Source organism: Epinephelus lanceolatus, chromosome 9 (genome assembly GCF_041903045.1).
Source record: "Epinephelus lanceolatus isolate andai-2023 chromosome 9, ASM4190304v1, whole genome shotgun sequence".
Lineage (NCBI taxonomy): Eukaryota > Metazoa > Chordata > Actinopteri > Perciformes > Serranidae > Epinephelus > Epinephelus lanceolatus.
Window position 1 is genome coordinate 8,378,894 of NC_135742.1, and position 12,812 is coordinate 8,391,705.

Consider the following 12,812-nt stretch of genomic DNA (forward strand, 5'->3'; position numbering starts at 1 on the left):
AATCTCAACATAAATCACCAAATGAATAATGACAATAACCGTTAGTTTTAGCGCAGTCTTGCTTAGCCAAACCTGTCTCTGCAGCGCTGTGTCAGCACTAGAGAAAGGTCCGGAATCACCGATATAGGGGGAAAAAAAACACTCTGGGTTGTTTGTATTTCTTTAAACCAATCACAATCACCTTGGGCGGTGCTAAGCCCAGGAAGCAGTGACAATGCCCTTAAAAAACAGTGTCAGGGTGAACTTGTTTGGTGGAACATTTGCATGCGGGGTAGCCAGCACTGACATTAAAATGGCTCCACAAAAGAAAACGCTGCAAAAACAGTAACGAACATACGTCAGCTATGTGATTCAACTTTTAGTGATAAGTTGACAAACATAATTTGGTAATCGGTGCCCTTGAGGTGAAGCCTGACTGTACTTTAGCTCTGAAGGCGCTCACTGGACCTGTTAAAACCACAGACAATTTGTTGACTCTATGTGGTGCTAGCAGAACGTTATTACTACGATATCACAGAAGGTCAGCCATTGCCACTTTTAGAATGTAAGTTGTTAGACCGAAAGCTGCTGTTATTGTTTCCTGTTGCGAAAAAGATATTGAAAGTGGTAACACATAGATAGCAAAAGAGGGGTAGTATGCCAGCCTGAATTGCTGGCCAATGGCAGGCTTGTAACCACAGTCAACATCTGTGAGTCAGACTAGTTTCAGCCCTAAAAAAAAAAATCTTAATACAGCTGTGCTTTAGCTGACATTTTGTATGAACTAGGGCTGCAATTAATGACGATTTTTGTTATCGATCACTCTGTAATGAATTCTTTTTATTAAATGAGTAATCAGTCAGGCCACGGACACTCAACTTGCTTAGCGTGGGGGCCACTTCTGCAAAATGACAGGAGGCTGGGAGCCAGTTAATCGACAAATGTTTGTAATATTTATGAGAAAAAACAAATTAGCATGGAAAATACAGTCGCAGCAGCCACAAACAGGTCAAGTGATCGCAGGGGCATTTCTAGGATTTGAGGATATTTGGGGTTGAGCACAGACCCCACATCCTCCCCTGACACGTTCTTTTTAATAAACTAATTTTAAGGGGTTTTAATGCACTCTGGTGTCTTACTAACATAAGACAAGTATAAAACAACATTCTCATTGTGAATCAATTTATTTTCATTGTGAATTAGAAAATGGTCGACAGGTCACTCTGCACCCTACTGCAGGCCAGAGTTAGCCCACGAGCTGCAAGTTCTGTGTAACTGATTTAGGCTATAGAAGGACAGAAACCTGTGAGACAGGATGATCTTGATGTGTCAAAGCCCCTTAGTGATGCACCAGAATTGCTTTTCAACCAACAGTTCAAAACCCAGCCAGGTTAAAGGTTAACTATTTGTGCCTGTTTGTGTGCAAAATAAAGCTCTTTCCCATTATTTTTAGGGACCTTTTTCTTTAGAAAGTTTAAGTGCACTTCTTAAGACAAAACCCGGGTTGTTTTCTCGTGCACGGACCTGAAATAAGCACATCCTGTTTTTTCTTGTCTGGTATAAATAATCTGTGAGGCAGCACAGTCATGGTCTTGTGCTGTCTGGTTTAGAGGACTCCCCCTCCTGCACGAGTTACTGACCAGCCATGTCTCTCTCTCTCTCTCTCTCTCTCTCACACACACACACACACACACACACACACACACAGGGGAGTGACAGGCGGCCCTCTGGTACGGCAGAGACCCTGAACAGCTGAGTGATGACCTCATGAACGCGGGACAACTGAAGGGGTCACGCTCCAGTGACGGGGACGAGAGCCCGGGAGTCTGCTGCAGTAATCAGCAGCTGTTACATTGTCAATTTGACAGGGATTACACAACAGTTAGCCAGCCAGCAGTGACGGGCAGCACGCCGTCCTTCACTCCATTAAAAACCTAGGAGCTTATTAATCGTAGTACAGATATGATATCTTCAAAACATGTCCGATGTCTTCTTCTAGAATCATCCACGCCTATAAAAGTGTTTGCACAACCAGCGAATGACACTTTTTTTGGGGGATGAAGTTCCCAAAACTGAGCTCCACCAACATGACTAAGCACTGCTAGTATTTAAGGAATTCTAAAAAGGACCTCCACCCAGATTAAACCCCGTCTTCATTCCCTCTGAATTAGTCATTGTTTTTTATTCTGTGTCATGCAAAGATAAGATTACAAGACAGAGCAACCGCATATAAAGTTCCTCTATATTCTTTCAAGCACATTTGACATAACAAAGTTTAAATTATGAGTACACCGTAACAGATCTAAAGCTATAACACCTCCTTGTAAATCAATTTTGATTTATGTTAAAGGAATAGTGCACCCAGAAATGAAAATTTAGCCATTATCTACTCACCCATATGCTGAGGGAGGCTCAGGTGAAGTTTTAGAGTCCTCACATCACTTGCGGAGATCCAAGGGGAGAGTGGGTAGCAACACAACCCCACCTAATGGAGGCTCACGGCGCCCCAGATTCAAACGTCCAAAAACACATAATTGAAACCACAAAATATCTCCATACTGCTCGTCTGTAGTGATCCAAGTGTAGTATGGAGATATTTTGTGGTTTCAGTTATGTGTTTTTTGGAGGTTTGAATCTGGGGTGCCATATACCTCCATTAGGTGGAGTTGTGTTGCTACCTCCTCTCCCCTTGGATCTCTGCAAGTGATGTGAGCACTCTAAAACTTCACCTGAGCCTCCCTCGGCATATGGGTGAGTAGATAATGGCTGAATTTTCATTTTTGGGTGCACTATCCCTTTAAGAGATTATAGCATTTGCATGCTGCACTAAAACTGTGTAAATAAATGAATAAATAAAAATGGTCGCACATTTCATACTGAAGGAAGAATACATGAGTAATTTTGTGCAGTGAGTTTCAGGGCTGAAATGATGATGAAATGATGTCTTGGTTGACATTAGGACAGTTCAGTCTTTAGGTTTTTGGTTAGTCTTAGGACTTCTGCAGATTTACATGCACTTTCTTTTCTTAAATCTAGACAACGTGTTGATAAATACATTTTAAAATACAATTTGCGTCACGTCTGGGCTCCTATCGTCGAGTATCAGGATGTTCCATTTCACATCGCCATTAACACTTTGTGAATTGATCAAAGAAAAAGATTTGATATTTCTTCATTTATCAAGTAACAACACCAAACATTTGCTGGTTCCAGTGTGAAAATGTTGTAGTTTTATATCATGTAAATCAAATATCTTTCAGCCTCAGATATCTGTTGGTCACAAAAAACAAGCAATGTGAAGATGTGATGGACATTCTTCACTATTTTCTAACATTTTGTAGATTTAAACAAATCAACAAGCTAATCGATAATGAAAATAAAAGTCAGTTGCTCCTCTGGATGGTTCGATTTCATCCCAGTGTTGTTAAAAACATCATGAGTTTATTTAACAGCTAACAAAAGCTGAGGAAATCCCCAACTGAGAGTTTTTTAAGTTACTGAGCTAAACATTATGTAAGTCAGCAATGTAAGAATAGCTTTTAGAGTTTGGCAAAAGCTTCCCAGCCCTGCTCTACTTCTCTCAGCTGGGATATTAAAATATTTCAGCCTAATTATCCGACACTAACCGTACATTCATTCTGTATAAGCTCAAAAGTGATCGCCAAAGAAATGTGGCTGTTCAACTTCCACTCGCATGTTTGCAGCAGCAACTTCTTGCTCATCTTTCACAGCTGATTTCCAGGCCAGAGGCTCCAACAGAAACCATGTGCTGACTGAACACAGCTGCTCTTTAAATTAAAGTCAAATACGTTAATATCTGAAAGAAGCCGCAGCCTAATTGTTCGCAGTTCACTTGGTAGCCAAACTCATTGGTGACATTTTCAGTTTCACACATTTGTGCTGAAATCCATTTAAAATCTTTGACGCTCTACAGAGCTCATCTGCACTTGAGCAATAAAGATATTTCACTGGCTTTTTCTGTATTTTCCCTGCACCATGCTGCACCAGCTGAAACTTTTCTGCAACTCCTTTTCACTAACTTTAAGCCCATGAACTCGCTCTCCCTGTGTTTGCTCTTAAAATACTGCACTGAAGGCCAACTTTGTGCCTTGATGTTAAAATCTGTGAGGAAAAATATACAACCAGGGCTTCGGCTCATTTTGCACTGGCTCTGTAAAAGTCTAAATTTAGAACTGACAAAAGCCTTTTAACATCCACAGTGCCCTCGGAGACAGAATAAATTAAGCTACTGGGCTAAATCTGCTTGCCAGTTGTTTGTTAGTCAAACGGTGCACAGACATCACTTGCTTACTGGTCCTGTATCTCATTTTCTGCTGAGAAAAGTAATCACCAATCACACAGATTTAGAAACAGGCTTCTCAATGCTACCAAACATGCACTGCAGCTTAAAATTGACTTTATAACTATTGACATTCAGTGTAAAAAGGATGCAGGACAGAATTACTTGGTTGTGGATGTTTAGTTGTCACCACACAACAGGTTTGTTTGGGGTTATTCTTTTTGTCTGCATGAGATGAGAGGATTTTATAGGGGGAAAATTTATCACAAAAAACATCTGTTGGCTCCGTGTTTTGAAGGCAAGATTTAAGCTACTTTTCTCATTTTGAATCTTTGTAATTCAGGTATTTTTAGACCTTTGGTCAGAGATAAAAAGCTGTTCAGGTTCAAGGAAATAGTAATGGCCATTTTTTTCTATTTGCTGATGTTACATAGACAAAACAATCCATTTATTAGAAAACTAGAAAAGTGCACATCTCTGCTAAGCAACCACGTGGCCGCCCAACTAGCCAATCTAGACAATTCTTGCAACAGATGTGCCACAGCGCATTTAGGAAGCTAAAATTCACGCCTTGTCCATTTTTGACAGAGCTGTGGCGCATTTTTAAGAGCACAAAGAGTTCTCGTGCTAACAGGAACTGTACGTGAAATATAGATATTATATAATCATGAGGATGAATGTATTTTAACAACTGAAACACGGCCACAAATCTTTGATCCACGTTGTTCATTACTGCACTTTTACAGCATTAACGTCGTCTGAAGGCTACAGCACAACAAAGCAGGAAATAACAAACATCAAACTATTAAAACAGACCAAAAAAGAAACCATGTAACTACACAGACGCCTACTTCGTAAAAAGCACAAGGAAAAAAAAAACAAATCAACAAAATCTGAAAGTCTACAAAATCCCAGTGTTGTATTTTGCCGTGCGGCAGACAGAACAAAACCAGGCCGCAGCACAACTGCAAAGATCTGTCCCTCTCGGTTCCCTTACACTCAAGATGTCGGTGAAAGTAACAAACACAGGCACTAATTCATCTCACATTGTACCTAACCTCAGTGGATCATAACATATTAGGCTTGGCATTAATCTGCAAATACTCAGGTTTAAAATGAGAACAAACTTTCCTATGGATGTCAGTTCTGAGCCATGACGAAGGCCAAAATGTGGCTTGCAACAGACGCTAAGGCTTGTTGCTGTAGCCGACACGACTTCCAGACAACTCACGGCCTCTACAGCCCGGTCAAGAGCCGTGAGGAGTCAGCAGTCAGCAACCACGACAGGTCCTAGAGCGTTTCGATATTCATGTGCACACAAAATATGAGGCTGATTGGTCCAGTAGTTTGCAAGATTAGCTGCAGACGAACACACACGACCACATGCATGATCTCTTCCAGGCTTATTGCTTCTGGAGATAATAAAAGAACAAAGAAACGTGGCACATGCAGATGCTTCCATACAAGGCCCAAGGGTCACTGCATGGAGTACAAAAATCAAATGCTGACCTTCACAGTCACCAGATCTCGACCCAGTTCAACACCTACAGGAAGTTTTGGATCAAGTGACAGACTTTCATCAAACCACAAACTGAGGAAATATGTTTTGGAAGAATGGCGGTGGAGTTGAAGCTGTTCTGGAGGCTCATGGTGGCCCAACACGTAACTGATTTATCCCTTATTTTTCTCAAGATTTTGGCCTAAAACTCGTCTCAACAACAATAAATAGTGCAAAACTGCCCCTCTGAGCTGAGATCATCAACAGATATTTCCTCACAGTTGCACAGAGTCACTGGACAGAGACATTATTCAGCTGTACTGGACTCATACACACAGCTGCACAGTGGAATAATACAGTGTGGTGCTCATACACTGGTGCATTACACGGAGTGAGAGCAAAGTATGATGCAAGTGCCTGGGTGGAGGGGACTCTGGTGGACGGACACACACACACACACACACACACACACACACACGTCCTTTCTCATACAGCCAGCCTGGTATTTCCTGGCTCTGCCTATGAGCTCTATACGCCTAATTACTCAGAAGACGAAGCAGCCAGCATCTGATCAACACCTCACACTGCAGCAGCTCAACACCAGGAATAGTGACACACATCCGCTCATACAGAAAAAACCCAGGAAACAAAACAAAAAGGACAATACGAACATTAAAGCGGCACATTCCTGCCCTTTTCAGACTGAACACAGGCAGGACGGAGCGAGGCTGTGATCTATGAGCTTCTTGTAGAAACTCACGGGGCCGTGCCAGACTCTGCTGCCAAATTCAACAACTTAACTCTGTACATGATGATGCAGACTGGAGGAAATGTTTGGGCTTCCTCTGCAAACATCGAGGCAGCTTGAAAAACTTTGCCCACATCTCCACGTCTTTTCTCATAGATGGTCAAGGAAAACAATGAGCGAGTGTGCAGGCTGGTTTGTTTTCAGTCAACAGACCTGCAAAAATTTACCAGAACAACCATTAACAAACAGCAGTTTGGGAAGTTTTCTGGTTGTTCAGGCCGTTTCAGACAGTTTATCCCTTAATCTCAAACTAGATGATGCTTCGGAGATAAAAAGCTAATTAACCTGAGTTAAAAGATAAGATCGACCAGCTGAAGGGAAAGACAGGACCAGCAAAACACAGAACGCATCAAAGCAAAAACTGCTGCAAATTTTACTTTTATTAAGGTGAAAACTTACAATAAACTCAACTGCCACAGACAGCGGTGCTACATGCTCCTGCAGATATCGCTGAACACTCACACCATCTACAAAAACTTAACATTTATACAACCTTAAACAGAAAACAGACCGCAAGAGCAAGAATCAAACACTACTGGGGAATTATAATGTTTTAGCAACATATTTTTGCAATAAATGAGCATTACTTTCCCAGATTTAAAAAAAAAAAAAAAAAAAAAAAAAGGAAAACTGTTTTTGCTCCACAACGTCTTGACACACCACATCTTTTACCGCCTGGAAAATGCAAGGTCAGGTGCTGGGTGCCACACTTGTGCCTACTCTCAAGGGTGCGGAGTCAGTGCATGTCTGCTACACACAACCAGAAATTTGCTCCCATTCATTGTGTATTAGACACAACTGATTAGCTGCGCAAAGCACGCTGGGATACCTGCGATGTGGACCAAGCTGGCATCGCAACGAGAGGGAGTGACAATTCTAAAACGGTGTTCACATCAAGACAGTCAATCAAGCTGCAGCCACAAACAACCAGCGGGTGCAGGGCGTACTCGTACGTCACCTGCACCATGACGGTGCATGCCCACTATACACAACCAATTTGCCTATACTTGTGTCTGCCCAGCACCATAAGTCAGCTGTGGCTTGATTGGCTGTCTACATGTGAGCACCATTTGAATTTTTCAAACTGTCATGCCGCCAGTTTGGTCTACATCACAGGTATCCCAGTGTGCTTTGTACAGCGAATCAGTCGCTTCCAACATACACAATGAATGGGAGCTCATGTATAGTGAGCATGCACCGTGACATTGCCAAGTGACCATAACCAGCACCATATCATAGCCTACTTAACAGAAATCCCAGCCTGAAGCAGATCTTCTTCCAGGCATTGATTTTAAGTGTGTATTAGGCCTAAAATATTGTCCATGGGACAGATGTAAAGCTCTGGGTCTAACATATTTACCAAAGACTGATATTCATGGAAGAAAGGAAAGATATGTGCCAGCTGTGATTGGTTGGTCCTTGTCACATGACATGCAGTGTGCGCTGCTGCATTCCAAAAGTTCAACTTTGTTTATCTCAGGGCGCAGCTGCACGCCCCCAAAAATATGGGCTTGGAAGCGCTTTCATGCTGTCACTTTCACTTTTGAGCATGTCTTTCACGTGTCTGCATTGACAACGGTGGATTTGAGAATTCAAAAAATGCAGCATGTTTATAGTCAACAGACGTGCTGGCAGCTCTGTGAGGCCTTAGTGTGTAGCAGCTACGACGTTTGCCACGTTCATAATTTTGTAATGCCTGTTAGCATGTTAACATCCAGCAACATTTAGTACTACACACAGAGAGCAGCTGAGGCTGATGGGAATGCAATTTGCTCTGCAGATAACTGGTCATAAACTAAAGTATTGGACTGACCCAGTGAACAACAGATAGCTCCACTGACTGGTTAAAAATAGCAGCTGTCGTAATTTCCTCTACAACACCTCAAAAACAAAACATCCAATCAGATACTTTTGCACACAGCGCCTCGTTTAATCTGTAAAAAAAAAAACAAAGTATAAAAAAAAGACAAATAATTCATCACTTAAAACTAGAATGTGCCATTTTACACTTGTGTTTTTGCAGATTAAATAAACAAGACTTGTTAATTAGTGATGTTAGCTTTAGCTTTTGACGGCTAGCTGTTTCCCGTCTTTATGCTAAGCTACGCTAAACCAGCTGTTTCATGCAAAAATCTACACGAGATGCTGGTCAGTTTTTTTATGCATATTGCAAAGTGCTCTAAAAAGTGAATCACAGGGTGCCAAGGAGCTCACCTGGTGGAGCAGGCACCCCGTGTGTAACGGCTACGTCCCTGCCGCAGCGGCTTACTGCTATAAAGGCAATAAAATAATTCATGTAGTGCACAATGGTGGGCCCAGTTTGCCTCACTACACGCAGTGTCTCAGTGTGACTTCTGTGCGTGCACACAGGCTGCAGAGGGCCAACAATGAAGCGATTAGTGCTCACTAAAGTTACAGTCCCACTTAAACAAACCAGTTCTACATCCATTCATCAAACCCTGCTGTGTCAAGACATTAAGAAGGAATAAAACAAACCATTATCCAGTTTAGTTTACAAAGACTCAGCGCTCTGCCCCTTTGGCACACATTATTATAAGCTACCAGCACTTACACAAACACACAATAGGAAAGTGACTGATGGGGCACAGTAAGAAAACAGTACCACGGGGGGGATTTCAAGTGGCAGCTGGGTAACTGTCCCCGCTGCAGAAACAAAACCACTTCAGTGGGTTTGAATGAGCTGCGGGGGGTCGACCCGTCGGCACGACTCTGACCGCAGCTCTCTGGGTTTTCTGTCCACAGCAGACTGCTGGCATTCAAGTCAGGCCAAAGGCATGATGGTCTGCTCTGAGCCATGACTCAGCCTCTGCAGGGTTTTTATTTTAGACAACCACGACCTCGCTGCATGAGGGACGACGGTTATGGTGCCTGTGGAGGTTTCTTTTTTTAAGTTGATTTCACAGGAGACAAAAATTACATTTCAGATTGCCATACACTGTAACCATCTCATAAAAATGTCAACACTATAAAAGGATATTAGCGAAATGATCACTGATACATTACATCAATATTCCTCTGACTGTGTCTGCTAAAAATAAAGTTTTGAGGAGCAGATCCAGTAAATATTTTTGGAAAAGTATTTAAAGACACGAGTCCTGCAGCTGATTGCAGTGAATATTTCTCCAGTCAAAGTGGGATCAGCTGCGGTTTTATCTCAAATATGTGCTTGATGGTTTGTTGCTCAATGCACTGAAGCCTCCCACATCCCACATTTGGCAGTTACTTCATTTCAAGAGGAGACGTACTGCAAAAAAACTGGCTTAGAAATAAAGAACGCAATAGTATGGTCTTGTGTGGAGGCTCAAACCACCTTGTCTGGGTCCAGAACTTTGAATCTGCCCACTCCATCAAGTTGACTGAGTGCAACAAGCTGACAATTGTGTCTGAAAGTCTGATAATGCCTCATATTTTGGAGGTAGGTTGACTAGTATCTTAGTAATTATTTAGCTTGCTTTGCTTACAATCATTTCTATATTTATAGGGTTTTTTTTTGGAATTGATTACATTTGAATCAATCACTGCTTTGTCAAATTTAAACAAAGGTCAAAGCATCAAGAAATGCAGCTGGTTAAGAGGCAACTTGACGGTTCATATTTTCATGATCCATACTGTTAACTTGATTTATACATTGCATATAATGTATATATTTCAGATTTTAACTTTATTTGCACCTCATGTTTATCTTGACTCTTTATATTTGCACTCTTCCGCGATTTGCATTACAAACAATTTCCCTTGGGATAATAAGTTTCATCTTATCTTAACGAGCCTTACTGCATATTTCCTTTTGCCGTAGAGAGTGTTACATATTTAGACTGAGTCCACATGAACGTGGGTATATTCTAAAACGCAGCTTTTTAAAAAAATATTTTTTGGTATTTATTCCACAGGCAAACTACATCTCAGGTCACTAAAAACTGACCTTTTGTAAACTCCGTCCAGAGTGACAAACTATACACTGGCTGCAGAGGGCCAACAATGGAGCGATTAGTGCTCACTAAAGAACTGAGAACTGAGTTTTTGGCTATTAGCCATTTGAGTGTGTGCCGTATTGACATTTCGTGCAATGGCAAACGTAACCAAAATAGTGTTGACTCTAACTATGCTAACGGAACTTTTTCCATGTTTGCACAGTTACTCTTCCAGTAAGATGAGGAATAGAGGCGTCAGAATGCGCTGCAGAGGGAGCTTTTTTCAAGCTGCTGCTTCTGCTTCTTCTTCTTATGGTTATACCACTGCCTGATGGTTTGGTTTTGCTCTTGACAGTATGTTTTTGCATTTTCATTTGGATGAAGTGCGTGTGGACAAGTTTTTTATTTTTTTATAAATTTATGTATTTTGAGAACGAAGGAGAGAAAAACTAGGGATGCACGATAACGGATTTTTTGCCGATATCCAGCAACTTATTTGGTCACTAAACGATACCGATATTCATTTCCCCAACTAGTTAATTCTGTAGTGGAATTAACATCATATTATGCATGCATACTCTTAACGTGATGGCCCACCAGCAGATGGAGACATGAAATACAATACTTTTCAATGTAAGTGATATTTATTCATTGTGCACATTAAGAAATTAAAATATAAATTATGCACACTTGTGTTTGATAAACAAAGTCTCCCATGGCTTAGCTCCAACACCACTTGTAGCTTACAGTACAGGCCAAAAGTTTGGACACACCTTCTCATTCAATGCGTTTTCTTTATTTTCATGACTATTTACATTGTAGATTCTCACTGAAGGCATCAAAACTATGAATGAACACATGTGGAGTTATGTACTTAACAAAAAAAGGTGAAATAACTGAAAACATGTTTTATATTCTAGTTTCTTCAAAATAGCCACCCTTTGCTCTGATTACTGCTTTGCACACTCTTGGCATTCTCTCCATGAGCTTCAAGAGGTAGTCACCTGAAATGGTTTTCCAACAGTCTTGAAGGAGTTCCCAGAGGTGTTTAGCACTTGTTGGCCCCTTTGCCTTCACTCTGCGGTCCAGCTCACCCCAAACCATCTCGATTGGGTTCAGGTCCGGTGACTGTGGAGGCCAGGTCATCTGCCGCAGCACTCCATCACTCTCCTTCTTGGTCAAATAGCCCTTACACAGCCTGGAGGTGTGTTTGGGGTCATTGTCTTGTTGAAAAATAAATGATCGTCCAACTAAACGCAAACCGGATGGGATGGCATGTCGCTGCAGGATGCTGTGGTAGCCATGCTGGTTCAGTGTGCCTTCAATTTTGAATAAATCCCCAACAGTGTCACCAGCAAAACACCCCCACACCATCACACCTCCTCCTCCATGCTTCACAGTGGGAACCAGGCATGTGGAATCCATCCGTTCACCTTTTCTGCGTCTCACAAAGACACGGCGGTTGGAACCAAAGATCTCAAATTTGGACTCATCAGACCAAAGCACAGATTTCCACTGGTCTAATGTCCATTCCTTGTGTTTCTTGGCCCAAACAAATCTCTTCTGCTTGTTGCCTCTCCTTAGCAGTGGTTTCCTAGCAGCTATTTGACCATGAAGGCCTGATTGGCGCAGTCTCCTCTTAACAGTTGTTCTAGAGATGGGTCTGCTGCTAGAACTCTGTGTGGCATTCATCTGGTCTCTGATCTGAGCTGCTGTTAACTTGCCATTTCTGAGGCTGGTGACTCGGATGAACTTACCCTCAGAAGCAGAGGTGACTCTTGGTCTTCCTTTCCTGGGTCGGTCCTCATGTGTGCCAGTTTCGTTGTAGCGCTTGATGGTTTTTGCGACTCCACTTGGGGACACATTTAAAGTTTTTGCAATTTTCCGGACTGACTGACCTTCATTTCTTAAAGTAATGATGGCCACTCCTTTTTCTTTAGTTAGCTGATTGGTTCTTGCCATAATATGAATTTTAACAGTTGTCCAATAGGGCTTTCGGCTGTGTATTAACCTGACTTCTGCACAACACAACTGATGGTCCCAACCCCATTGATAAAGCAAGAAATTCCACTAATTAACCCTGATAAGGCACACCTGTGAAGTGGAAACCATTTCAGGTGACTACCTCTTGAAGCTCATGGAGAGAATGCCAAGAGTGTGCAAAGCAGTAATCAGAGCAAAGGGTGGCTATTTTGAAGAAACTAGAATATAAAACATGTTTTCAGTTATTTCACCTTTTTTTGTTAAGTACATAACTCCACATGTGTTCATTCATAGTTTTGATGCCTTCAGTGA

At 41.8% G+C, this 12,812-nt stretch overlaps 1 protein-coding gene across 3 annotated transcripts in view; it reads right to left on the reverse strand.

Moving 5' to 3' along the window:
* Positions 1–12,812, reverse strand: part of kank1a (KN motif and ankyrin repeat domains 1a) — a 92,532-nt gene that overhangs the window by 23,633 nt on the left and 56,087 nt on the right. The window lies entirely within an intron of this gene.